Consider the following 25,169-nt stretch of genomic DNA (forward strand, 5'->3'; position numbering starts at 1 on the left):
TGTGAGTAGCTGTATGTGCTGCATATAACAAGCATCCCTAGCCCATCTAATCCCTTTTCTATGTGTAGCTGTGTGTGCTGCATATCACTAGGTTCCCTTTCCCATGTCAACCTGTATGTCTGAGAAGCCGGGTGTTCTGCATACCACTAGTTTCCCTTCCCCATGTCAAGATGTATGTGTGAGTAGATGTGTGTGCTGCATATCACTAGTTTCCCTTACCCATGTCAGCCTGTATGTCTGAGAGGCCGTTTGTACTGCATATCACTAGTTTCCCTTACCCATGTCAAGCTGTATGTGTGAGTAGATGTGTGTGCTGCATATCACTAGTTTCCCTTCCCCATGTCAACCTGTATCTGTGTGTAGCTGTGTGTGTGCTGCATATCACTAGTTTCCCTTCCCCATCTCAACCTGTATCTGTGGGTAGCTGTGTGTGTGCTGCATATCACTAGTTTCCCTTCCCCATGTCAACCTGTATCTGTGTGTGCTGCATATCACTAGTTTCCCTTCCCCATGTGAACCTGTATCTGTGTGTGCTGCATATCACTAGTTTCCCTTACCTATGTCAACCTGTATCTGTGTGTGCTGCATATCACTAGTTTCCCTTATCTATATCAGCCTGTATGTGTGAGATGCTGTGTTTGCTGCATATCACTAGTTTCCCTTACCATTGTCAGCCTGTATGTCTGAGAGGCCGTGTGTACTGCATATCACTAGTTTCCCTTACCCATGTCAAGCTGTATGTTTGAGTGGATGTGTGTGCTGCATATCACTAGTTTCCCTTCCCCATGTCAGCCTGTATCTGTGTGTAGCTGAGTGTGTGCTGCATATCACTAGTTTCCCTTACCCATGTCAGCCTGTATGTGTGAGTAGATGTGTGTGCTGCATATCACTAGCTTCCCTTATCTATGTCAGCCTGTATGTGTGAGAAGCTGTGTGTGTTGCATATCACTAGTTTCCCTTTCCCATGTCAGCCTGTATGTGTGAGTAGCTGTGTGTACTGCATATCACTAGTTTCCCTTACCCATGTCAGCCTCTATGTCTGAGAGGCGGTGTGTACTGCATATCACTAGTTTCTCTTACCCATGTCAAGCTGTATGTGTGAGTAGATGTGTGTGCTGCATATCACTAGTTTCCCTTACCCATGTCAAGCTGTATGTGTGAGTAGATGTGTGTGCTGCATATCACTAGTTTCCCTTACCCATTTCAGCTTGTATGTGTGAGAAGCTGTGTGTGCTGCATATCACTAGTTTCCCTTACCCATGTCAGCCTGTATGTGTGAGTAGCTGTATGTGCTGCATATAACAAGCATCCCTAGCCCATCTAATCCCTTTTCTATGTGTAGCTGTGTGTGCTGCATATCACTAGGTTCCCTTTCCCATGTCAACCTGTATGTCTGAGAAGCCGTGTGTACTGCATACCACTAGTTTCCCTTCCCCATGTCAAGCTGTATGTGTGAGTAGATGTGTGTGCTGCATATCACTAGTTTCCCTTACTCATGTCAGCCTGTATGTCTGAGAGGCCGTGTGTACTGCATATCACTAGTTTCCCTTACCCATGTCAAGCTGTATGTGTGAGTAGATGTGTGTACTGCATATCACTAGTTTCCCTTCCCCATGTCAACCTTTATCTGTGTGTAGCTGTGTGTGTGCTGCATATCACTAGTTTCCCTTCCCCATGTCAACCTGTATATGTGTGTAGCTGTGTGTGTGCTGCATATCACTAGTTTCCCTTCCCCATGTCAACCTGTATCTGTGTGTGCTGCATATCACTAGTTTCCCTTCCCCATGTCAACCTGTATCTGTGTGTGCTGCATATCACTAGTTTCCCTTACCTATGTCAACATGTATCTGTGTGTGCTGCATATCACTAGTTTCCCTTATCTATATCAGCCTGTATGTGTGAGATGCTGTGTTTGCTGCATATCACTAGTTTCCCTTACCATTGTCAGCCTGTATGTCTGAGAGGCCGTGTGTACTGCATATCACTAGTTTCCCTTACCCATGTCAAGCTGTATGTTTGAGTGGATGTGTGTGCTGCATATCACTAGTTTCCCTTCCCCATGTCAGCCTGTATCTGTGTGTAGCTGAGTGTGTGCTGCATATCACTAGTTTCCCTTACCCATGTCAAGCTGTATGTGTGAGTAGCTGTGTGTGCTGCATATCACTAGCTTCCCTTATCTATGTCAGTCTGTATGTGTGAGAAGCTGTGTGTGTTGCATATCACTAGTTTCCCTTACCCATGTCAGCCTGTATGTGTGAGTAGCTGTGTGTACTGCATATCACTAGTTTCCCTTACCAATGTCAGCCTCTATGTCTGAGAGGCGGTGTGTACTGCATATCACTAGTTTCCCTTACCCCTGTCAAGCTGTATGTGTGAGTAGATGTGTGTGCTGCATATCACTAGTTTCCCTTACCCATGTCAAGCTGTATGTGTGAGTAGATGTGTGTGCTGCATATCACTAGTTTCCCTTACCCATTTCAGCTGTATGTGTGAGAAGCTGTGTGTGCTGCATATCACTAGTTTCCCTTACCCATGTCAGCCTGTATGTGTGAGTAGCTGTATGTGCTGCATATCACAAGCATCCCTAGCCCATCTAATCCCTTTTCTGTGTGTAGCTGTGTGTGCTGCATATCACTAGGTTCCCTTTCCCATGTCAACCTGTATGTCTGAGAAGCCGTGTGTACTGCATACCACTAGTTTCCCTTCCCCATGTCAAGCTGTATGTGTGAGTAGATGTGTGTGCTGCATATCACTAGTTTCCCTTACCCATGTCAGCCTGTATGTCTGAGAGGCCGTGTGTACTGCATATCACTAGTTTCCCTTACCAATGTCAAGCTGTATGTGTGAGTAGATGTGTGTGCTGCATATCACTAGTTTCCCTTACCCATGTCAAGCTGTATGTGTGAGTAGATGTGTGTGCTGCATATCACTAGTTTCCCTTCCCCATGTCAACCTGTATCTGTTTGTATTCCCCATGTCAAGCTGTATGTGTGAGTAGATGTGTGTGCTGCATATCACTAGTTTCCCTTCCCCATGTCAACCTGTATCTGTGTGTACCTGTGTGTGTGCTGTATATCACTAGTTTCCCTTCCTCATGTCAACCTGTATCTGTGTGTAGCTGTGTGTGTGCTGCATATCACTAGTTTCCCTTCCTCATGTCAACCTGTATCTGTGTGTGCTGCATATCACTAGTTTCCCTTCCCCATGTCAACCTGTATCTGTGTGTGCTGCATATCACTAGTTTCCCTTACCTATGTCAGCCTGTATGTGTGAGATGCTGTGTGTGTACTGCATATCACTAGTTTCCCTTCCCCATGTCAACCTGTAGTTGTGTGTGCTGCATATCACTAGTTTCCCTTACCTATGTCAGCCTGTATGTGTGAGATGCTGTGTGTGTACTGCATATCACTAGTTTCCCTTCCCCATGTCAACCTGTATCTGTGTATATCTGTGTGTGTGCTGCATATCACTAGTTTCCCTTCCCCATGTCAACCTGTATCTGTGTGTATCTGTGTGTGCTGCATATCACTAGTTTCCCTTATCTATATCAGCCTGTATGTGTGAGATGCTGTGTTTGCTGCATATCTCTAGTTTCCCTTACCATTGTCAGCCTGTATGTCTGAGAGGCCGTGTGTACTGCATATCACTAGTTTCCCTTACCCATGTCAAGCTGTATGTGTGAGTGGATGTGTGTGCTGCATATCACTAGTTTCCCTTCCCCATGTCAGCCTGTATCTGTGTGTAGCTGAGTATGTGCTGCATATCACTAGTTTCCCTTACCCATGTCAGCCTGTATGTGTGAGTAGATGTGTGTGCTGCATATCACTAGCTTCCCTTATCTATGTCAGCCTGTATGTGTGAGAAGCTGTGTGTGTTGCATATCACTAGTTTCCCTTACCCATGTCAGCCTGTATGTGTGAGTAGCTGTGTGTGCTGCATATCACTAGTTTCCCTTGCCCATGTGAGCCTGTATGTGTGAGAAGCTGTATGTGCTGCATATCACTAGTTTCCCTTCCCCATGTCAACCTCTATCTGTGAGTACCTGTGTGTGTGCTGCATATCACTAGTTTCCCTTCCCCATGTCAACCTGTATCTGTGTGTAGCTGTGTGTGTGCTGCAGATCACTAGTTTCCCTTCCTCATGTCAACCTGTATCTGTGTGTGCTGCATATCACTAGTTTCCCTTTCCCATGTCAACCTGTATCTGTGTGTGCTGCATATCACTAGTTTCCCTTACCTATCTCAGCCTGTATGTGTGAGATGCTGTGTGTGTACTGCATATCACTAGTTTCCCTTCCCCATGTCAACCTGTATCTGTGTGTATCTGTGTGTGCTGCATATCACTAGTTTCCCTTATCTATATCAGCCTGTATGTGTGAGATGCTGTGTTTGCTGCATATCACTAGTTTCCCTTACCATTGTCAGCCTGTATGTCTGAGAGGCCGTGTGTACTGCATATCACTAGTTTCCCTTATCTATATCAGCCTGTATGGGTGAGTAGCTGTTTGTGCTGCATATCACTAGTTTCCCTTACCCATGTGAGCATGTATGTGTGAGAAGCTGTGTGTGCTGCATATCACTAGTTTCTCTTACCCATGTGAGCCTGTATGTGTGAGAAGCTGTGTGTGCTTCATATCACTAGTTTCCCTTATCTATGTCAGGCTGTATGTGCGAGTAGCTGTGTGTGCTGCATATCACTAGCTTCCCTTATCTATGTCAGCCTGTATGTCTGAGAAGCTGTGTGTGCTGCATATCAGTTGTTTCCCTTATCAGAGTCTATGTGTGAGATGCTGTGTGTGCTGCTTATCACTAGTTTCCCTCACTCATGTCAGCCTGTATGTGTGACAAGCTGGGTGTGCTGCATATCACTTGTTTCCCTTACACATGTCAGCCTGTATGTGTGAGATGCTGTGTATGCTGCATATCACTAGTTTCCCTTACCCATGTCAGCCTGTATCTGTGTGTAGCTGTGTGTGTGCTGCATATCACTAGTTTCCCTTACCTATATCAGCCTGTATGTGTGAGTAGCTGTATGTGCTGCATATCACAAGCATCCCAAGCCCATCTTATCCCTTTTGTATGTGTAGCTGTGTGTGCTGCATATCACTAGTTTCCCTTACCCACTAGCAGTTCTTTCCCTTATCAGCCTCTATGTGTGAGATACTGTGTGCTGCATATCACTAGTTTCCCTCACTCATGTCAGCCTGTATCTGTGAGAAGCTGGGTGTGCTGCATATAAATAGTTTCCCTGACCCATGTCAGCCTGTATGTGTGAGATGCTGTGTGTGCTGCATATCACTAGTTTCCCTTACCCATGTTTGCCTGTATGTGTGAGTAGCTGTGTGTGCTGCATATCACTAGTTTCTCTTACCCAAGTCAGCCTGTATATGTGTGAGATGTTGTGTGTGCTGCATATCACTAGTTTCCCTTATCTATATCAGCCTGTATGTGTGAGTAGCTGTGTGTGCTGCATATCACTAGTTTCCCTTACACATGTCAGCCTGTATGTGTTGGAAGCTGTGTGTGCTGCATATCACTAGTTTCCCTTACACATGTCAGCCTGTATGTGTGAGAAGCTGTGTGTGCTGGATATCACTAGTTTCCCTTATCTATATCAGCCTGTATGGGTGAAAAGCTGTGTGTGCTTCATATCACTAGTTTCATTTATCTATGTCAGGCTGTATGTGCGAGTAGCTGTGTGTGCTGCATATCACTAGCTTCCCTTATCTATGTCAGCCTGTATGTCTGAGAAGCTGTATGTACTGCATATCAGTTGTTTCCCTTATCAGCCTCTATGTGTGAGATGCTGTGTGTGCTGCTTATCACTAGTTTCCCTCACTCATGTCAGCCTGTATGTGTGACAAGCTGGGTGTGCTGCATATCACTTGTTTCCCTTACACATGTCAGCCTGTATGTGTGAGATGTTGTGTGTGCTGCATATCACTAGTTTCCCTTACCCATGTCAGCCTGTATCTGTGTGTAGCTGTGTGTGTGCTGCATATCACTAGTTTCCCTTACCTATATCAGCCTGTATGTGTGAGTAGCTGTATGTGCTCCATATCACAAGCATCCCAAGCCCATCTTATCCCTTTTCTATGTGTAGCTGTGTGTGCTGCATATCACTAGTTTCCCTTACCCACTAGCAGTTCTTTCCCTTATCAGCCTCTATGTGTGAGATGCTGTGTGCTGCATATCACTAGTTTCCCTCACTCATGTCAGCCTGTATCTGTGAGAAGCTGGGTGTGCTGCATATAAATAGTTTCCCTGACCCATGTCAGCCTGTATGTGTGAGATGCTGTGTGTGCTGCATATCACTAGTTTCCCTTACCCATGTTTGCCTGTATGTGTGAGTAGCTGTGTGTGCTGCATATCACTAGTTTCTCTTACCCATGTCAGCCTGTATATGTGTGAGATGCTGTGTGTGCTGCATATCACTAGTTTCCCTTATCTATATCAGCCTGTATGTGTGAGTAGCTGTGTGTGTTGCATATCACTAGTTTCCCTTACACATGTCAGCCTGTATGTGTTGGAAGCTGTGTGTGCTGCATATCACTAGTTCCCCTTACCTATATCAGCCTGTATGTGTGAGTAGCTGTATGTGCTGCATATCACAAGCATCCCAAGCCCATCTTATCCCTTTTGTATGTGTAGCTGTGTGTGCTGCATATCACTAGTTTCCCTTACCCACTAGCAGTTCTTTCCCTTTTCAGCCTCTATGTGTGAGATAATGTGTGCTGCATATCACTAGTTTCCCTCACTCATGTCAGCCTGTATCTGTGAGAAGCTGGGTGTGCTGCATATAAATAGTTTCCCTGACCCATGTCAGCCTGTATGTGTGAGATGCTGTGTGTGCTGCATATCACTAGTTTCCCTTACCCATGTTTGCCTGTATGTGTGAGTAGCTGTGTGTGCTGCATATCACTAGTTTCTCTTACCCATGTCAGCCTGTATATGTGTGAGATGTTGTGTGTGCTGCATATCACTAGTTTCCCTTATCTATATCAGCCTGTATGTGTGAGTAGCTGTGTGTGCTGCATATCACTAGTTCCCCTTACCTATATCAGCCTGTATGTGTGAGTAGCTGTGTGTGCTGCATATCACTAGTTCCCCTTACCTATATCAGCCTGTATGTGTTGGAAGCTGTGTGTGCTGCATATCACTAGTTCCCCTTACCTATATCAGCCTGTATGTGTGAGAAGCTGTGTGTGCTGGATATCACTAGTTTCCCTTATCTATATCAGCCTGTATGGGTGAAAAGCTGTGTGTGCTTCATATCACTAGTTTCATTTATCTATGTCAGGCTGTATGTGCGAGTAGCTGTGTGTGCTGCATATCACTAGCTTCCCTTATCTATGTCAGCCTGTATGTGTGAGTAGCTGTGTGTGCTGCATATCAGTTGTTTCCCTTATCAGCCTCTATGTGTGAGATGCTGTGTGTGCTGCTTATCACTAGTTTCCCTCACTCATGTCAGCCTGTATGTGTGACAAGCTGGGTGTGCTGCAAATCACTTGTTTCCCTTACACATGTCAGCCTGTATGTGTGAGATGCTGTGTGTGCTGCATATCACTAGTTTCCCTTACCCATGTCAGCCTGTATCTGTGTGTAGCTGTGTGTGTGCTGCATATCACTAGTTTCCCTTACCTATATCAGCCTGTATGTGTGAGTAGCTGTATGTGCTGCATATCACAAGCATCCCAAGCCCATCTTATCCCTTTTGTATGTGTAGCTGTGTGTGCTGCATATCACTAGTTTCCCTTACCCACTAGCAGTTCTTTCCCTTATCAGCCTCTATGTGTGAGATGCTGTGTGCTGCATATCACTAGTTTCCCTCACTCATGTCAGCCTGTATCTGTGAGAAGCTGGGTGTGCTGCATATAAATAGTTTCCCTGACCCATGTCAGCCTGTATGTGTGAGATGCTGTGTGTGCTGCATATCACTAGTTTCCCTTACCCATGTTTGCCTGTATGTGTGAGTAGCTGTGTGTGCTGCATATCACTAGTTTCTCTTACCCATGTCAGCCTGTATATGTGTGAGATGCTGTGTGTGCTGCATATCACTAGTTTCCCTTATCTATATCAGCCTGTATATGTGTGAGATGCTGTGTGTGTTGCATATCACTAGTTTCCCTTATCTATATCAGCCTGTATGTGTGAGTAGCTGTGTGTGCTGCATATCACTAGTTTCCCTTACCCATGTCAGCCTGTATGTGTTGGAAGCTGTGTGTGCTGCATATCACTAGTTTCCCTTACCTATGTCAGCCTGTATGTGTGAGAAGCTGTGTGTGCTGCATATCACTAGTTTCCCTTATCTATATCAGCCTGTATGGGTGAGAAGCTGTTTGTGCTGCATATCACTAGTTTCCCTTACCCATGTCAGCCTGTATGTGTGAGAAGCTGTATGTGCTGCATATCACTAGTTTCCCTTATCTATGTCAGGCTGTATGTGCGAGTAGCTGTGTGTGCTGCATATCACCAGCTTCCCTTATCTATGTCAGCCTGTATGTGTGAGAAGCTGTGTGTACTGCATATCACTAGTTTCCCTTACCCATGTTTGCCTGTATGTGTGAGTAGCTGTGTGTGCTGCATATCACTAGTTTCTCTTACCCATGTCAGCCTGTATATGTGTGAGATGCTGTGTGTGCTGCATATCACTAGTTTCCCTTATCTATATCAGCCTGTATGTGTGAGTAGCTGTGTGTGCTGCATATCACTAGTTTCCCTTACACATGTCAGCCTGTATGTGTTGGAAGCTGTGTGTGCTGCATATCACTAGTTTCCCTTACCTATGTCAGCCTGTATGGGTGAGAAGCTGTTTGTGCTGCATATCACTAGTTTCCCTTACCCATGTCAGCCTGTATGTGTGAGAAGCTGTATGTGCTGCATATCACTAGTTTCCCTTATCTATGTCAGGCTGTATGTGCGAGTAGCTGTGTGTGCTGCATATCACCAGCTTCCCTTATCTATGTCAGCCTGTATGTGTGAGAAGCTGTGTGTACTGCATATCAGTTGTTTCCCTTATCAGCCTCTATGTGTGAGATGCTGTGTGTGCTGCATATCACTAGTTTCCCTCACTCATGTCAGCCTGTATGTGTGAGAAGCTGTGTGTGCTGCATATCACTAGTTTCCCTTACCCATGTCAGCCTGTATGTGTGAGAAGCTGTATGTGCTGCATATCACTTGTCACTAACATCCTTAGCCCATGTCAGCCAAAGGCTCGGCAAATACCGATTAACTAAGACTCGGTTGATATTTCCCATATTAAAAAAACACTCGTGATGAATCCTCTATTTATTTGAATAGAACAAACTACAATCAGAACAAAATGCATAATTATTGCTATACTTTCTGAGGCTGAGTGTTAAGATTCTAGTCGACTACAAGTTTGTTTAGCCTTGATATAACTGGAATACTGTTAAAAGCGGCGTTAAACCAACCTCACTCACTCACTCACAAGTTTGTTTAATTCAATTACATGACACATTTATTTTAAAAGACCTTTCATGCCGTTAATGCCACAGTACACATTTATAACATGACCATAAAACAGAAATGATTTATCGGCGCAGTCGCACTTTAATATCTACGTGAACGATTCTTTATTCCTAGTTTAGCTTTATTTTTTAGTGTTTCCTATTCAACTATTCAGATAAAAGAAACAGCTCACTGTGGAGGTTCACAGTTTCAAATCATATATCAAGTTACTGTGTAAGGGTGTCTGGATGTGTCATCGAAAGTTATATGGACTTCTTGGCGCAAATGCCTCAAACAAAAACCCATGATTCTTAAATTGAACTTGAAAAAATATCATCATGATATCATGGGTTCAGCGACAAACTTTCTTCTCTCAAACTCTCGACCTGTGCATGGACGAGTAGCTACTCCGTTAGCCTGATTTATCCCACCAGTTAAGTAGCTTACTGCAAAACGTTTTCATTCACCCGTTATTACTCGAGAAGATAACTTATTTCAGCGATCAAGGCTTACCTTCTGCCCTATCGGAGTCGTTTTTTTGCAACCATGATTATGCCTTTACATCTACGACTTACGACTTTGTGGGTTCTGGTATAAGCCAAAGAACATAATTATATACCCTCACAAAATTGTCGCCACACAAACAAGACATCTCACCCTGATTTGTATATCGCGAGTTTTTGTCTCGTGGTCCAAGAACAATAACATATACTCTCACCAAAATGTTTCCACACACACACACGTCATCTCACCCCGATGTTCAGCGAGCCGAACACAATAGTGATAATTCCCACCTGTGGAGGGCGCCACAACTTCTCTGTGATGTAGTCAAAAGCTATTTCAAACTTGTAGCGGGCGACAAATCTAAAAAAGTCTTGCTTCAAGTAGCCTGCTATACCATTGAGATTTTTTAATCTGTATGCAACAGAGAAAGACTGGTTACAATTTAATAGTTGCAAAGTGTTTTGTTTTCATTCCAAACTGCATGTATCTTTCTAACAAAATCGATAGTATTGCTCAGTCAACATTGTGATAAAACTGAGTGCATTTAGGTCGAAAATGTGTGAATGTTGTTAATATTATGAGCTATACATAGTGTGTGTGTGTGTGAGAGTGTGTGTGAATGAGTGTGTGTGAGTGTGAGTGTGTGTCTGTGTGAGTGTTTGTGTGTGAGTGTGTGTGTGTGAGAGAGAGTTTGTGAGAGTGTGTGAGTGTGTGTGTGAGAGAGTGTTTGTGTGTGTGAGTGTATGTGTGTAAGTGTGTGTGTGAGTGTGAGTGTGTGAGCGTGTGAGTGAGTGTGTGTGTGAGTGTGTGTGTGAGTGGGTATGTGGGTGTGTATGTGAGTGTGTGTGAGTGTGTCTGTGAGTGTGTGTGAGTGTGTGTGTGTGTGTGTGTGTGTGTGTGTGTGAGTGCGTGTGTGAGTTTGTGTGAGTGAGTGTGTGTGTGATTTTGTGTGAGTGTGTGTGTGTGATTTTGTGTGAGTGTGTGTGTGTGTGAGTGTGTGTGTGTGTGTGTGTGTGTGTGTGTGTGTGTGTGTGTGTGTGTGTGTGTGTGTGTGTGTGTGTGTGTGTGTGTGTGTGTGTGTGTGTGTGTGTGTGTGTGTGTGTGTGTGTGTGTGTGTGTGTGTGTGTTTGGGAAGTCCTTGTATTTCTGCAACGTACTGCTCCCTGTTGGATGGCGTGTTGCAGTCGCTGTGGACAAATATATAATTGGAGCTGGGGCACCGTCTGTCCTCATCAGAGGCGGTCGTGTAGCTTTGTGGTTAAAGCGTCCGCTCGTCACGCCGAAGACCCGGGTTCGATTCCCGACATGGGTACAATGTGTGAAGCCCATTTCTGGTGTCCCCCGCCGTGATATTGCTGGAATATTGCTTAAAGCGGCGTAAAACCAAACTCACTCACTCTGTCCTTACCAAGTTTTTTTCTGTCTGTGGGGACTAGGGGCCACGGGTGGGCCAGTCACCTAAAGTGCCGAGATTCGCTGTGCAGAGTTGCGTCCTTTGGGCACGCCAGAAACCTATGATTGTGGGTTCGAATCCCGGTTCGCCCCGATTATGTTTCTAGGTTTGTCAGGACCATACCCGTGCTCGTTGGTTTCACCGAAGTGGTAAACATCTGAGACCTGCATCAGTTCGGCCATCCTCCCACATTAAGCTGACACGCCGTGATATAACTGTCATACAGTTAAAAGTGGCGTTAAACCCAACTCACACACTCACTCACTGTTGGAACTAACTATTCTTTACTGCTCAGGGTCTTTTTGTTTGTCAGCCAGTGGGTGGTGAGCGGGTAGTCAGCTCTAGAGTGCTCCTGAAGGAAAACACCCAATCTTTGTTCATGGGCGACGCTTCGTGGATCAATGCCCATGTATCGCCATCACTCCGTGGAAAAGTGAGACCACTTGAAAGAAAGAATGAACCTTAAAATACGTACATCTGAAAATATAAATGGATGCTTGAAAGTCCCCCTAACAAAAGGTACAATAAATGACTGTCTATGTTCTGAAAGCGACAGGCATCACCTTCTGAAGCTAGACTTCTCTCTAAAGTGCATGTCAGTGTAATCCTCTATAACCTACAAAATCATTATCGATAATGGTCTAGTGTATGACTATTGAAATCATTACGCTTCAAGTAGGTAGACAGTTTTGGATAGTTTCTTTCACATGCCTACACGCATAGTTGCATGATCGACCGTTTGTCCGACTGGTAGATCGTAGTGTGAGGGTGACACAATTTCAGTATCACACAGAGCAGATAAACTGCAATGGAAGCGTCTCTCAGTAACTATCTTATCCAAAACAATCACAAACATTTAGCGTTCATATGTTGTCATAGCTACTTACCAGGTTGACTCCCTGATGCAGGAGTAGTGTCTTGTTTCTGGACACATCTCTGTTGCGACTCACAGGAGATGACATAACCAGGATTGTTTCCTAGCGACTTGCACCAAGTCAAGACTGGCAGGATGGCGTGACTCTCATCCACCTCATAACTGACGACTTGCTCTGCACAGTGAAAGAGTGAAAAAACATAGTTCACTCCAAACGGTCCGTCGGTCCGTTTGTGGGTGGATCGGTGGGTCGATGGGTCAGTGGGCCGACCGGTTGGTCGGCCGGTCAATCAATCGGTCGGACTTTCAATATTCAAGCCTGGACCAAACAAATCATGAATTGTAAGCATGTGCCCTGATGAACGACATGTTTCTATCCGTGTTTATTCTCACAAAAATGGAAGTATCCTGAGGACCAATTCTACCTCAGAATTACCGTGGAGACCATGTACCATGTTTGTCAAAAGCCCCTACTGCATCATGTGCATTGGAGCTTATGATGTCTGAACAGATGAGTGTCATTCACTCCCCATAACATACAGAACCAGTTCTATCAACTACTCTGTGCCATCCTGATTCGACGACTGAAGACGTTGTGATATAGTTGTACTTACATAGCCCATATCAACCATAGTGGGGTCTCGGTTTGAGATGGGTTTGGTATGACAAATGCCATGTTGCCATATAAAAACATATTATATTAACATCAGCAAAACAGCGGCAACAAAACAGCGGCAGCACAACAGCGGCAGCATAACTAGTATCAAACCTATTGATCTTAACGATTGTAACCACCCTGCATAAACACTCACTAGTAAATTTAGGTCAGGTCGCCTCGGCTGTTGACAGATTGAGTCATTACGTCACACTGCAATAGGACGATCTGAGCAGTCGGTCACGACACAGGTGAGTAACAATCCCACTAAATAGATTCAGACGGAGATTCGTCTACACTACATCTCGTGGGGTTTGGACAGAACTCAAGTACCTCTGAGACTACAATGAAACGTGCGTTTCTGTGACATGGCTGAGGGGACATTTTTCCCAATCTGGTAAGATCATTGCGTATATTTGCTTTCTAGACTCGTTATTTTACAAGCCAATGTCACCTGCCCACCCATTTATTCACGTGATATGGTACGTGATTTCAGAATCTTCAGCACCGCGGAGAGGCAAAGAACAAAAACTTCTGGATAGAGTAAGCGTAAGATATTTATACCAGCCCGCTGAACTAGAAGGAGGCCTACGTCGTGCAACCGATCCGATTTGGTCTCTTAAGACATATAACATTAGTCGATTGGTTATGAAAGAAGGAGAGCCTATTCTTTATTTTCTTAAAGATGGACCGGGCAGGCCATTTGTACGAGAAGAGTTGCTCATAGTCCCCGACGATACAGTATCACCACCATTACTATAAGCATAGGTAGTTACACCATCATTATCAATCCATCTCTTTGTATCTAAGGGGGATAATGATGTCTTGTTCATTCTTAATCCATATGTCCTATGATTGTAACTTCTTAAAGAGTTCATCTCGTGTTTGAGCGTTCTACCGTTGAATAATGATTCTTTATACTGTTCGTGTTTGATATGCTTTTTTACAACATACTCCTTAACACCCTTAGATTTTCTTATCTCTCCATTATCGGACTTCTTTATAGAATACATCTTAGGTCTTAATCCGACATACTCCCCTATAGGAGTCCCAGCACATTCATTCTTCATCTTACCTAATCCCTTTTTATTTACTACGCTGTGCAGTGGATTATCTTTCGGGTAATCGCTTGTGTCGTACATATCTATTTTTCCTGCCATACACATCCTCGGTTTGTATGTCCATCAACAAAGAATCTGTGTCGGTATATAACACCTCGCATCTATCGCCGTATTGCTTCTTAAGTTCGTTGTAATAACAGTCATACATTAAGTGTTTTGACAAGTCTAGAATATTCATACCGACGTACACCGGTCTGTTGAATTTTATATTACTCTTCTGCATATGCAACGCGGCTAAGTCGTTATCAAATATCTTGCTTCTGTTAAAAGCCGGACTGGCTATAAGTTTCCTAAGTCTTTCTTCGTCATTAGATCTGACTAATTTAACATTAACACGCTTCCTTAGATTCTCCATAGTTTTACCAAATACTGAGTTATTCATGAACTTATATAGATTTTTTTCGAAATCGCTGGTGGCTATCTTTCTTAAATCTGTGTTCATCCTTAGTTTCATACCTAACGATAGATATAACTGGAGATTTCTGTAGTGAACTATATATTTTGTCTTATCCATCAAATTTGGTACGAGTTTTTCTACGTTAGCTAACCTTCTATTACCCATTAAGGAGTGTTGATATCACTAATATCACAAATTGATAAGGTGGAAAAGCAAAATAATTTAGCTATAAATGTTTTCGGACATTCGTCTAAAGGAATTGTTGTTCACAGGATAAGCTCCGCTCCAGAACATACTCCCAGAATCAATTCATTTCTGATCGAAAAAGGGAGCACGGGTGGCCCAGTCGTCTAAGATGCCGCGATTCGCTGTGCAGAGTTGCGTCCCTTGGGCACGCCAGAAACCTATGATTGTGAGTTCGAATCCCGGTTCGCACCGATTATGTTTCTAGGTTTGTCAGCACCATACCCGTGCTCGTGGGTTTCTCCGAAGTGGTAAACGTCTGAGACCTGCATCACTTCGGGCTTTCCTCCCACATTAAGCTGACACGCCGCGATATAACTGGAATACTGTTAAAAGCGGCGTTAAACCCAACTCACTCACTCACTCACTCTGATCGAAAAAGATGGAAAATATCATTATACGTGGATGAAGAGTTTAAACAGGCTATTATATGATCAAACTAAATATAAGGGAAAGAAATATTTCTGTGAAAGATGCCTGCATGGGTACAGCAGACAAGATCTATTGGAAGTGCATAAAGAATACTGTAGAGGTGTTGGACAGAATGCTATCAGGACAGCACATAGTGGTAGAGGTTGTTGTCTAGGTGCCTCGGGGCACCTAGCCTAACCCTAAGGGGTAAGACCTTTCTTTTCTCCTCTTTTCTCAATCTCTCTGGACCAGAACTTATATAGCCAAGGTCCCCTGACATTTAGTAAGTAATAAATATAAATGTAAACAGTAAATCATCAGTGACAATCTTGCACATCCTGTTCAGGATGGCAGACAGTCTATGTACACAAAAATTGGGATTAACAAATAGGATTAGCATCTTATAAATAACAGCAATTAAGTGTTTCAAAGCATATAGATATCATGGCTCCAGTGTAATTAGCCTTTGCAATCAAATGTTCTTCAGACAATGGATGTCGGAAATCAGTCGCTATGACAATACGTTGCGTTTACCAACATGTTACCGTCTGTAACTGGAGTAGTCATGCTTGTTATAGCATTATATGGGGGCTAACCTCTAATTGAACTTGTTGTTGTGAAATCCGGTTCGACGTTTTCTCTTCTCAAGTCTTATAAAACAACCATACAGCCGCTATAGCAACAACTCCTACTAGTGCCCAAGTTTTAATCGGATCAATATATGAATTATTATGCATTAGTTTCGATTTCCTCGCGAGTCCGCCAATTCTTCCAGCCGCGATTTTTGGGGTTTTTTTCCGCGTCACTCTGGACTGTTTTTGTATTTCCTCATTCACTATCTGTTGTGGTGCAATCGGGCTTATTTCCTCGTTCACTTGTGGTTGTGTTTCCGCAATCTGTTGAGTCTCCATTATTATTAAGTGGGGATGTATGTTTAAATTGACACTACCTAGCCGTTATTTAAGCTGTGGTGAGTGGAGCTAAGAACATTCCGTATCTATGATAAAACTCACAGCTTACTGAGCTTAAAGCGTGTTTGATGAATGGGTATTTCTCGAGAGAATCGCATAAATACATGCGATGTTCTGCCGGGATAGGGAGAAACGTACTAGCTACGACTGTGTATAGTTGTAACATAGCCGACCCTATTGTTTTAGTCATGGTAGCTCACAGTCTAAGCTCGTAACGCGCGTACAGTTTTTTTAATTTCTTCATCGGTCATGTTATCAATGTTATCAATTCGGTCAAATATCAAAATATTGGGAACATTTTCCACCGGCTACCAAAGCGGCGAGTCTTTCTCTATGTTTATCTAAAGATGTATCTACATGTTGTTCTGGCTCATCTTTGAGCATTTGTTCAATGAGTTCGTCGCATTCCATAATGTAATACCTAAGCAGATATTTAAGTCTAACATAATAAAATATGACATATCCAATACAACCCATAATAATAAACTGTTGCGAAAGAATGAGGATTTCAAGCCACATTAATACATCATAATAATCGCTAATGTTCAATTTATCGTATTTTTGCTATATTTTTCCTATAATTTTGCCACATTTTCTATAATTTTGCCACATTTTTGCTTTAATTTTGCTTAGCAGTTGCTGTATTTACTATAATTTTGCTATATTTTGTTAAGCAATTGCATAAGCAGCTGGTTGATCGGTTTTTAATACGAGTCTACAATGCTTCGTTGAAGCTAACAATTTTCTGACTTAATCTCGTTCGAGCTTGGTATAAATAACATCATTTTCGCATAAACCTTTCTCGAATGAATCTCGGTCTTTACAATGAAACAGGGCTACCCATTTGAACTGCTCTCTGAGATCTTTCAGGACAGAGAATTATTTTTGAGTAAGTGCCCAAACGCTATGTTGAGTATGCCGTCCGGAGAATGCTAAATATGAAAGCATATCTTTCTTTTTGGTTAGTTCTTTACTCGCGCTGCAGTCGTCTATTACAAAAAGGGTTGATTCTCCTTTGTATTTTTCGTGACATACTCGTTAACAGTCTTGTAAACGATCGCCCGGATCAACTTTGTGTACCCCATCGTCATTCATTACCAAATCTCTCGATAGGTATGTTATATTAACGCTTATAGTCGGGCACAGAATAATAATATGGGCGAAAACGTCCCGATAATGACTTTGTAAAATATCTAGAATAAAAGCTGTTTTTCCACAACCCGTTTCCCCGCTTATGATAACGCAGTGCGGTTCTTTAGGTAAAAGATTATTAATAGATTGCTTGCAGGAATCTTCCATTCTGTATATTAAGTTGCGCATCCATTATCACGTACAAATATATGTTTAATGTACCAGCTGATTCCTGGAGCTTCGTTATCTGTATAGTGACACCCTCGCTAACATTTTCTATTCTCCTCCCACTACCGTGTAGTTGGTCATCGTCCGTTGTTCGCATGTTGAACCATAGCGCATACTTCGTGGTGAGGTATTCACCCATTGATACACTCCCATGAGACAGATCTTTCACGACCGCGTTAACTTCTGGGTTGCGTTTTATAGCAGGAAGTTTTTTTAATCTCATCCCACTGTTGATAGGCTAGCATTCCTTGACTATATAGCTGGTTAGGGACGCCCTTGGTAGTCAATTCTACTTTTGTAATCTTGGGATTGTAGGGGGGGGGGGGGGGGGGGAGGGTGGGGGGGGGGGGGTTCCTCGAACAACATTAAAATAGCCTTCAACGACCTCGTGGTGACGTTTTGATTGATATTCCACGTCGTATCTTTTTTTATCCTAGTGATCTTTCGGTGTCGAAGCACGCAATCGTACAAAATGGCTAAACTTCCTGTATACTGGTTACGAATTTGTCTGGATAATTCGGGATCTGTTATCATATCATACTCCAGCAAAATATTGTCAATGGAATAGCTAGCCGTTTCATCCCCAGTGACTTAGATTGCTCTACCGTAGTCATTAAAAGTGAGTTCGTATTCTAACCTATCGCCTAGGGATGCTTGATAAAAGGGCATGTGGGAATCAAGTAATTCAAAGTCGAGCGGAATATAGACTCAGTTACCTAATGCGTTGGCAACGGCCTGATCTTTTACAACGGTACTATCACCACTAGAAGCATCTACACGCAGTCTCAATGTGTTCTTATTACAAATACCTTGGTACTGTAAGTTTTCCCGCTCTTTATCCGTTCTCCAGAGATCCATGTAACAATAGTATACATCGCTATCGTCGATACTCAAAACCTCATTACCGCTAATTTTAATCGCGATTTTCTTAACGATAGCACGACCTATGTTCTGAGCGGGCTCCCTGTTAACGTCAGCAGAAGTCAAAATAATCGTAAATGCTAGTCGGACAGTTCCCGGAACTAACACATCATGTGCGCTGAGATTAGAAAAGCGAACCATAAGCGTTTGAATCTGATTAATTGTACTCGGGTTATTAGTTATAGTTACAGACTGACGAATTGCTTTGACCCCTAATGGATCTCGAAGTCTATGTTGTGGGTTTAACTTGCGTTCGTATTGCGAAGACATTGTTATATTGAAATTATGTAACCTTATGTTTAATATAAAAATGGATGATTTTAATAAAGATGATTTTGATAACCCTAGTACAATCGAAAAGGGTACTGATGAAACCAGCTTTGGTGGCATGAATCTTAACGATGAACTTTTACAATCAACCGTTAATGATTATTACGATACCTTTAAAGATGTTAGTCCTATTGCTCGTGACTATTCAAAGTTTGAATTAGATAGTAAAGGAATATTGCGACTGTGTGGTAAACCTGATATTGATCTTTTGAATTCTCGTACTCGTAAGCCCATAGCCTTGCCTACGATAGCCGCTAAACACGGTGTCAAGATTGTTCGTAATGAATTAGGTTTCGTAGACTACTCACGACAAGAAAAACTTTCCGCGAAGACTACTAAGGTTCTTCGGACTGTGCGTGATGAACTAGGTACCATAGATAATTTGGAAGAAAGCTCGAAGGTGGCCTCGGACGGACTCGGAGAAATCTTGGATAACTATTACAATAATTCCACGTTACAGGTACCATCCTCGGAGTTCAGTATTAGGGAATAACGAGGTCTTGACAACGCAATGCAAACAATGCCGGGAGAACTCATCAATAATATAGCCAAGCTATCCGAACTCGACAAGCATATAGCTTATGAGAAAACAAATTTGAACAGGCGGGTGATGAATTCAGTAGACGCCGCGTTGCAGAAAGATTGCGTAACTTAGAAGACGAAAAATAGACCCGTCTCGAGGCTGCTTCCAGTAATAGAAAGGCACTTCGTTCAAAATCAGTCGAATTCGAGAAACTATCGATCAAGTCCTCAACGATGACACTACACTGGCCGATAAAATTAAAACATTGTTCAGAGAACAGGGGATAACCATTGCTAGTTTTTTAACCGCATTGGGATTTATTATATCGACTTTGACTCTCACGTTAACCAGTGGTGGTACAGGAGGTGGCACACCGCTTAGTGATAAAAACGGTATAAAAGAGTGGATAATAAAGCATTTAAAAGCATTAGGTTCAGTACTGAGAAAATTCGCTTGGAAAGCCGCGTCTGAACTTCCCGGTATAATGGGGAGTATTGTTTCCTGGCTCTTGAATTTATTAGCTAAGACCACCACTGGGCTTATTCAAAACTTGTTGGCACTGATCGTAGCAATTGCAGGGCTGTTGTACGTATCCGCTAAGAACTATTTAACCAAACCATGAGTAAACCTGCCGCAACTCCACCCACTACAAGCGCTGTTTTTTCATCGATATGTTGTTCATTTTTAGCCGCAACTTGCGGTGGCACTTGTGGTTGTGCTTTCAGTAGATATCTGTTTCGGTGACTGTGGCTTGACTATTCCCGTTTCGCCTGTGTTTGTTTGCGTTATTAATTCGGTGTTAATATCTGAATTTATACGTGGTTTTTGTTGATCGGTAGCAATAACAATTTTATTATTATAACCTATCACTTGACCGATCTTAAGTTCCATATTACTAGGAGACATGTATAGTCCCGGCGCATAAACGTAGTCTACGTTGGCTTGAGCGTAATGTAATACATCTTGATAACGCTTTATAGAAGATGGCATGTCAACTGGTGAATTAATAGCATCCTCCACGTTTGCAACAAACTGCTTTTGCGCATCTAGCGCCGTCCCGTGGACGTTCGTGTTTGCGATTGTGCACCAAGAATTACCCATACATAAGTTCTTATTGATTCATTAACTCTTACAACTCCTGAGTTAGTACAATTATTTTCTGTTTTATCATATATAAATTCATTCCAAGCATTTCCAGGTGGTTGCTCAACCTTTTGGATGGTGAAAGCAACACCACCCTTATAGTTCATACGATCGTCTCTCCACTCGTTACTCGAGAGAGCAAGGCTTGGAAGAAGCCGACCCCTTTTCAGTAAATCATCGCTGACTTCTTTAACAGAGTGTGCACCAGCGTACGGAATACCTAGGCCATGGTTAACTCCACTAAGACGCCAATCTTTACTCGTGGAAACATTAAATTCCTGACAAATACGTTCGAATGCCCACCTATTGTACGGATTATTTAATGCATCCCATGCTCGATCCTGCGGTAATGGAGCACTAATTTCTTTAAGTATACATCTAAACTGATAGTACACGTAAAATGATAAAACAGACTAATTCAGTTCAAATCCTGGAGCATAAAGAGATACACTACATCCCGTTGTTGCACACCATATGGCAAAGTTTAACTGATTCTGCCAAAATTGCATCGGATTGTGAAACCAATCGTGCACCATTTTATCGCTAGTTGCCGTGAACCTGTATTTTTCAAAAATATCAGGGAATTCAACAAAAGAATTAGCACCAGAGGCACTTACTAAAATCGACTGATTAGTAACATAAGTTGATTTCATATTTAAGTTATGATATAGTATCATTGTACATTTAATATGTATGTTACACTCCCGGGAATAACAAATGGTCAGTCTATTGAACTGCTTGTGAGTAGCTGTGTGTGCTGCATATCACTAGTTTCCCTTACCCATGTCAGCCTGTATGTGTGTGTCGCTGTATGTCCTGAATATCACTAGTTTCCCTTTCCCATGTCAGCCTGTATGTGTGAGTAGCTGTGTGTGCTGCATATCACTAGTTTCTCTTACCCATTTCAGCCTGTATGTGTAAGTAGGTATGTGTGCTGCATATCATTAACATCCCTAGCCCATGTCATCCAGTATGTGTGAGTAGCTGTGTGTGCTGTATATCACTAGTTTCTCTTACCCATGTCAGCCTGTATGTGTGAGTAGCTGTGTGTGCTGTATATCACTAGTTTCCCTTACCCATGTCAGCCTGTATGTGTGAGGAGCAGTGTGTGATGCATATCACTAGTTTCCCTTACCGATGTCAGCCTGTATGTGTCAGTAGCCGTGTCTCCTGCATATCAATAGTTGCTCTTACCCATGTCAGCCTGTATGGGTGAGGAGCTGTGTGTGCTGCAAATCACAAGTTTCACTTACCCATATCTGCCTGTATGTGTGAGGAGCTGTGTGTGCTGCATTCACCTGAGTTTCCCTTACCTATGTCAACCTGTATGTGTGAGTAGTTGAGTGTGCTGCATATCACGAGTTTCCCTAGCCCATGTCAGCCAGTATGTGTGAGTAGCTGTGTGTGCTGTATATCACTATTTTCGCTTACCTATGTCAGCCTGTATGTGTGAGGAGCAGTGTCTCATGCATATCACTAGTTTCCCTAACCGATGTTAGCCTGTATGTGCTGCATATCTCTTTTTTCTCTCACGCATGTCAACCTGTGTGTGTGAGTAGCTATGTGCGCTGCATATCACTAGTTTCCCTTACCCATGTCAGCCTGTATGTATGAGGAGCTGTATGTGCTGCATGTTAATATTCTTTTCCTATCCTATGTCAGCCTGTATGTATGAGAAGCTGTGTGTGCTGCATATCATAAGTTTCCCTCACCCATGTCAGCCTGTATGTCTGAGAAGCTGTGTGTGCTGCATATCACGAGATACCCTTACCTATGTCAGCCTGTATTTGTGACGAGCTGTGTGTGCTGCACATCGCTAGTTTCTCTTACCCATGTCAGCCTGTATGTATGAGTACCTGTGATCGGTGCATATTAATACCTTCCCTCACCCATGTCAGCCTGTTTGTGTTAGAAGCTGTGTGTGCTGCATATTACGAGTTTCCCTTACCCATGTCAGCCTGTATGTGTGAGTAGCTCTGATTGGTGCATATTAATAGCTTCCCTCACCCATGTAAACCTGTATGTGTGAGTAGCTGTAAGTGCTGCATATCACTAGTTTCCCTCACCAATGTCAGCCTGTATGTGTGAGAAGCTGTGTGAAGTGCATATCAATACTTTCTCTTACCTATGTCAGCCTGTATGTGTGAGGAGCTGTGTGTGCTGCATATCAGTAGTTTCCCTTACCCATTTAAGCATGTATGTGTGAGTAGATGTGTGTGCTGCATATCACTAGTTTCCCTTACCCATGTCAGCCTGTATGTGTGAGTAGCTGTGATTGGTGCATATCACTAGTTTCTCTCACCCATGTCAGCCTGTATGTGTGAGTAGCTGTGTGTGCTGCATATCACTAGTTTCCCTTACCTATGTCATCCTGTATGTGTTAGAAGCTGTGTATGCTGCATATCACTAGTTTCCCTTACCCATGTCAGCCTGTATGTGTGAGTAGCTGTGATTGGTGCATATCACTAGTTTCTCTCACCCATGTCAGCCTGTATGTGTGAGTAGCTGTGTGTGCTGCATATCACTAGTTTCCCTTACCCATGTCAGCCTGTATGTGTGAGTAGCTGTGATAGGTGCATATTAATAGCTTCCCTCATCGAAGTCAGACTGTATGTCTGTGTAGCAGTGTGTGCTGCATATCACTATTTCTATTACCCATGTCAGCCTGTATGTGTGAGTAGCTGTGTTTGGTGCATATTAATAGCTTCCCTCACCCATTTCAGCCTGTATGTCTGTGTAGCTGTGTGTGCTGCATATCACTAGTTTCTCTTACCTATGTCATCCTGTATGTGTTAGAAGCTGTGTGTGCTGCATATCACTAGTTTCCCTTACCCATGTCAGCCTGTATGTGTGATTAGTTGTGTTTGGTGCATATTAATAGTTTCCCTCACCCATTTCAGCCTGTATGTCTGAGTAGCTGTTTGTGCTGCATATCACTAGTTTCCCTTACCTATGTCAACCTGGACCTGTGAGCAGTTGAGAGGGCTGCATATTCCGAGTTTTCCTAGCCCATGGCAGCCAGTATGTGTGAGTAGCTGTGTTTGCTTCATATCACTAGTTTCTCTTACCCATGTCAGCCTGTATGTGTGAGTAGCTGTGTGTGCTGCATATCACTAGTTTCCCTCACCAATGTCAGCCTGTATGTGTGCGTTGCTGTGTGTGCTGCATATCACAAGTTTCTCTTACCCATGTCAGGCTGTATGTGTGAGAAGCTGTGTGTGCTGCATATGACTAGTTTCTCTTACCCATGTCAGGCTGTATGTGTGAGTAGGTATGTGTGCTACATATCACTAACATCCCTAGCCCATGTCAGCCAGCATGTGTGAGTAGCTGTGTGTGCTGCACATCGCTAGTTTCCCTTTTCTATGTAATCCTGTATGTGTGAGAAGCTGTGTGTGCTGCATATCACGAGTTTCCCTTACCCATGTCAGCCTGTATGTGTGAGTAGCTGTGATCGGTGCATATTAACAGCTTCCCTCACCCATGTCAGCCTGTATGTCTGTGTAGCTGTGTGTGCTGCATATCACTAGTTTCTCTTACCCATGTCAGCCTGTATGTGTGAGTAGCTGTGTGTGCTGCATATCACTAGTTTCTCTTACCCATGTCAGCCTGTATGTCTGTGAAGCTGTGTGTGCTGCATATCACTAGTTTCCCTTACCCATGGCAGCCAGTATGTGTAAGTAGCTGTGTGTGCTGCATATCACTACTTTCTCTCACCCATGTTAGCCTGGATGTCTGTGAAGCTGTGTGTGCTGCATGTCACTAGTTTCCCTTACCCATGGTAGCCAGTATGTGTGAGTAGCTGTGTGTGCTGCATATCACTAGTTTCTCTTACCCATGTCAGCCTGTATGTGTTAGTAGCTGTGTGTGCTGCATATGACTAGTTTCCCTTACCCATGTCAGCCTGTATGTGTGAGTAGCTATGTGCGCTGCATATCACTAGTTTCTCTTACCCATGTCAGCCTGTATGTGTGAGTAGCTGTGTGTGCTGTATATCACTAGTTTCTCTTACCCATGTCAGCCTGTATCTGTGAGTAGTTGTGTGTGCTGTATATCACTAGTTTCTCTTACCCATGTCAGCCTGTATGTGTGAGGAGCAGTGTGTGCAGCAAATCACTAATTTCCCTAACCTATGTCAGCCTGTATGTGAGGCATATCACTAGTTTCTCTTACCCATGTCAGCCTGTATGTGTGAGTAGCTGTATGTGCTGCATATCACTAGTTTCTCTTACCCATGTCAGCCTGTATGTGTGCGTAGCTGTATGTGCTGGATATCACTAACATCCCTAGCCTATGTCAGGCTGTATGTGTGTGTGGCTGTGTGTGCTGCATATCACTACTTTCTCTCACCCATGTCAGCCTGTATGTCTGTGAAGCTGTGTGTGCTGCATATCACTAGTTTCCCTTACCCATGGCAGCCAGTATGTGTGAGTAGCTGTGTGTGCTGCATATCACTAGTTTCTCTTACCCATGTCAGCCTGTATGTGTGAGTAGCTGTGTGTGCTGCATATGACTAGTTTCCCTTACCCATGTCAGCCTGTATGTGTGAGTAGCTATGTGCGCTGCATATCACTAGTTTCTCTTACCCATGTCAGCCTGTATGTGTGAGTAGCTGTGTGTGCTGTATATCACTAGTTTCACTTACCCATGTCAGCCTGTATGTGTGAGTAGCTGTGTGTGCTGCATATCACTAGTTTCTCTTACCCATGTCAGCCTGTATGTGTGAGTAGCTGTGTGTGCTGTATATCACTAGTTTCACTGACCCATGTCAGCGTGTATCTGTGAGTAGTTGTG

Source organism: Haliotis rufescens, unplaced genomic scaffold, assembly GCF_023055435.1.
Source record: "Haliotis rufescens isolate VD_foot unplaced genomic scaffold, xgHalRufe1.0.p SCAF_16, whole genome shotgun sequence".
NCBI lineage: Eukaryota > Metazoa > Mollusca > Gastropoda > Lepetellida > Haliotidae > Haliotis > Haliotis rufescens.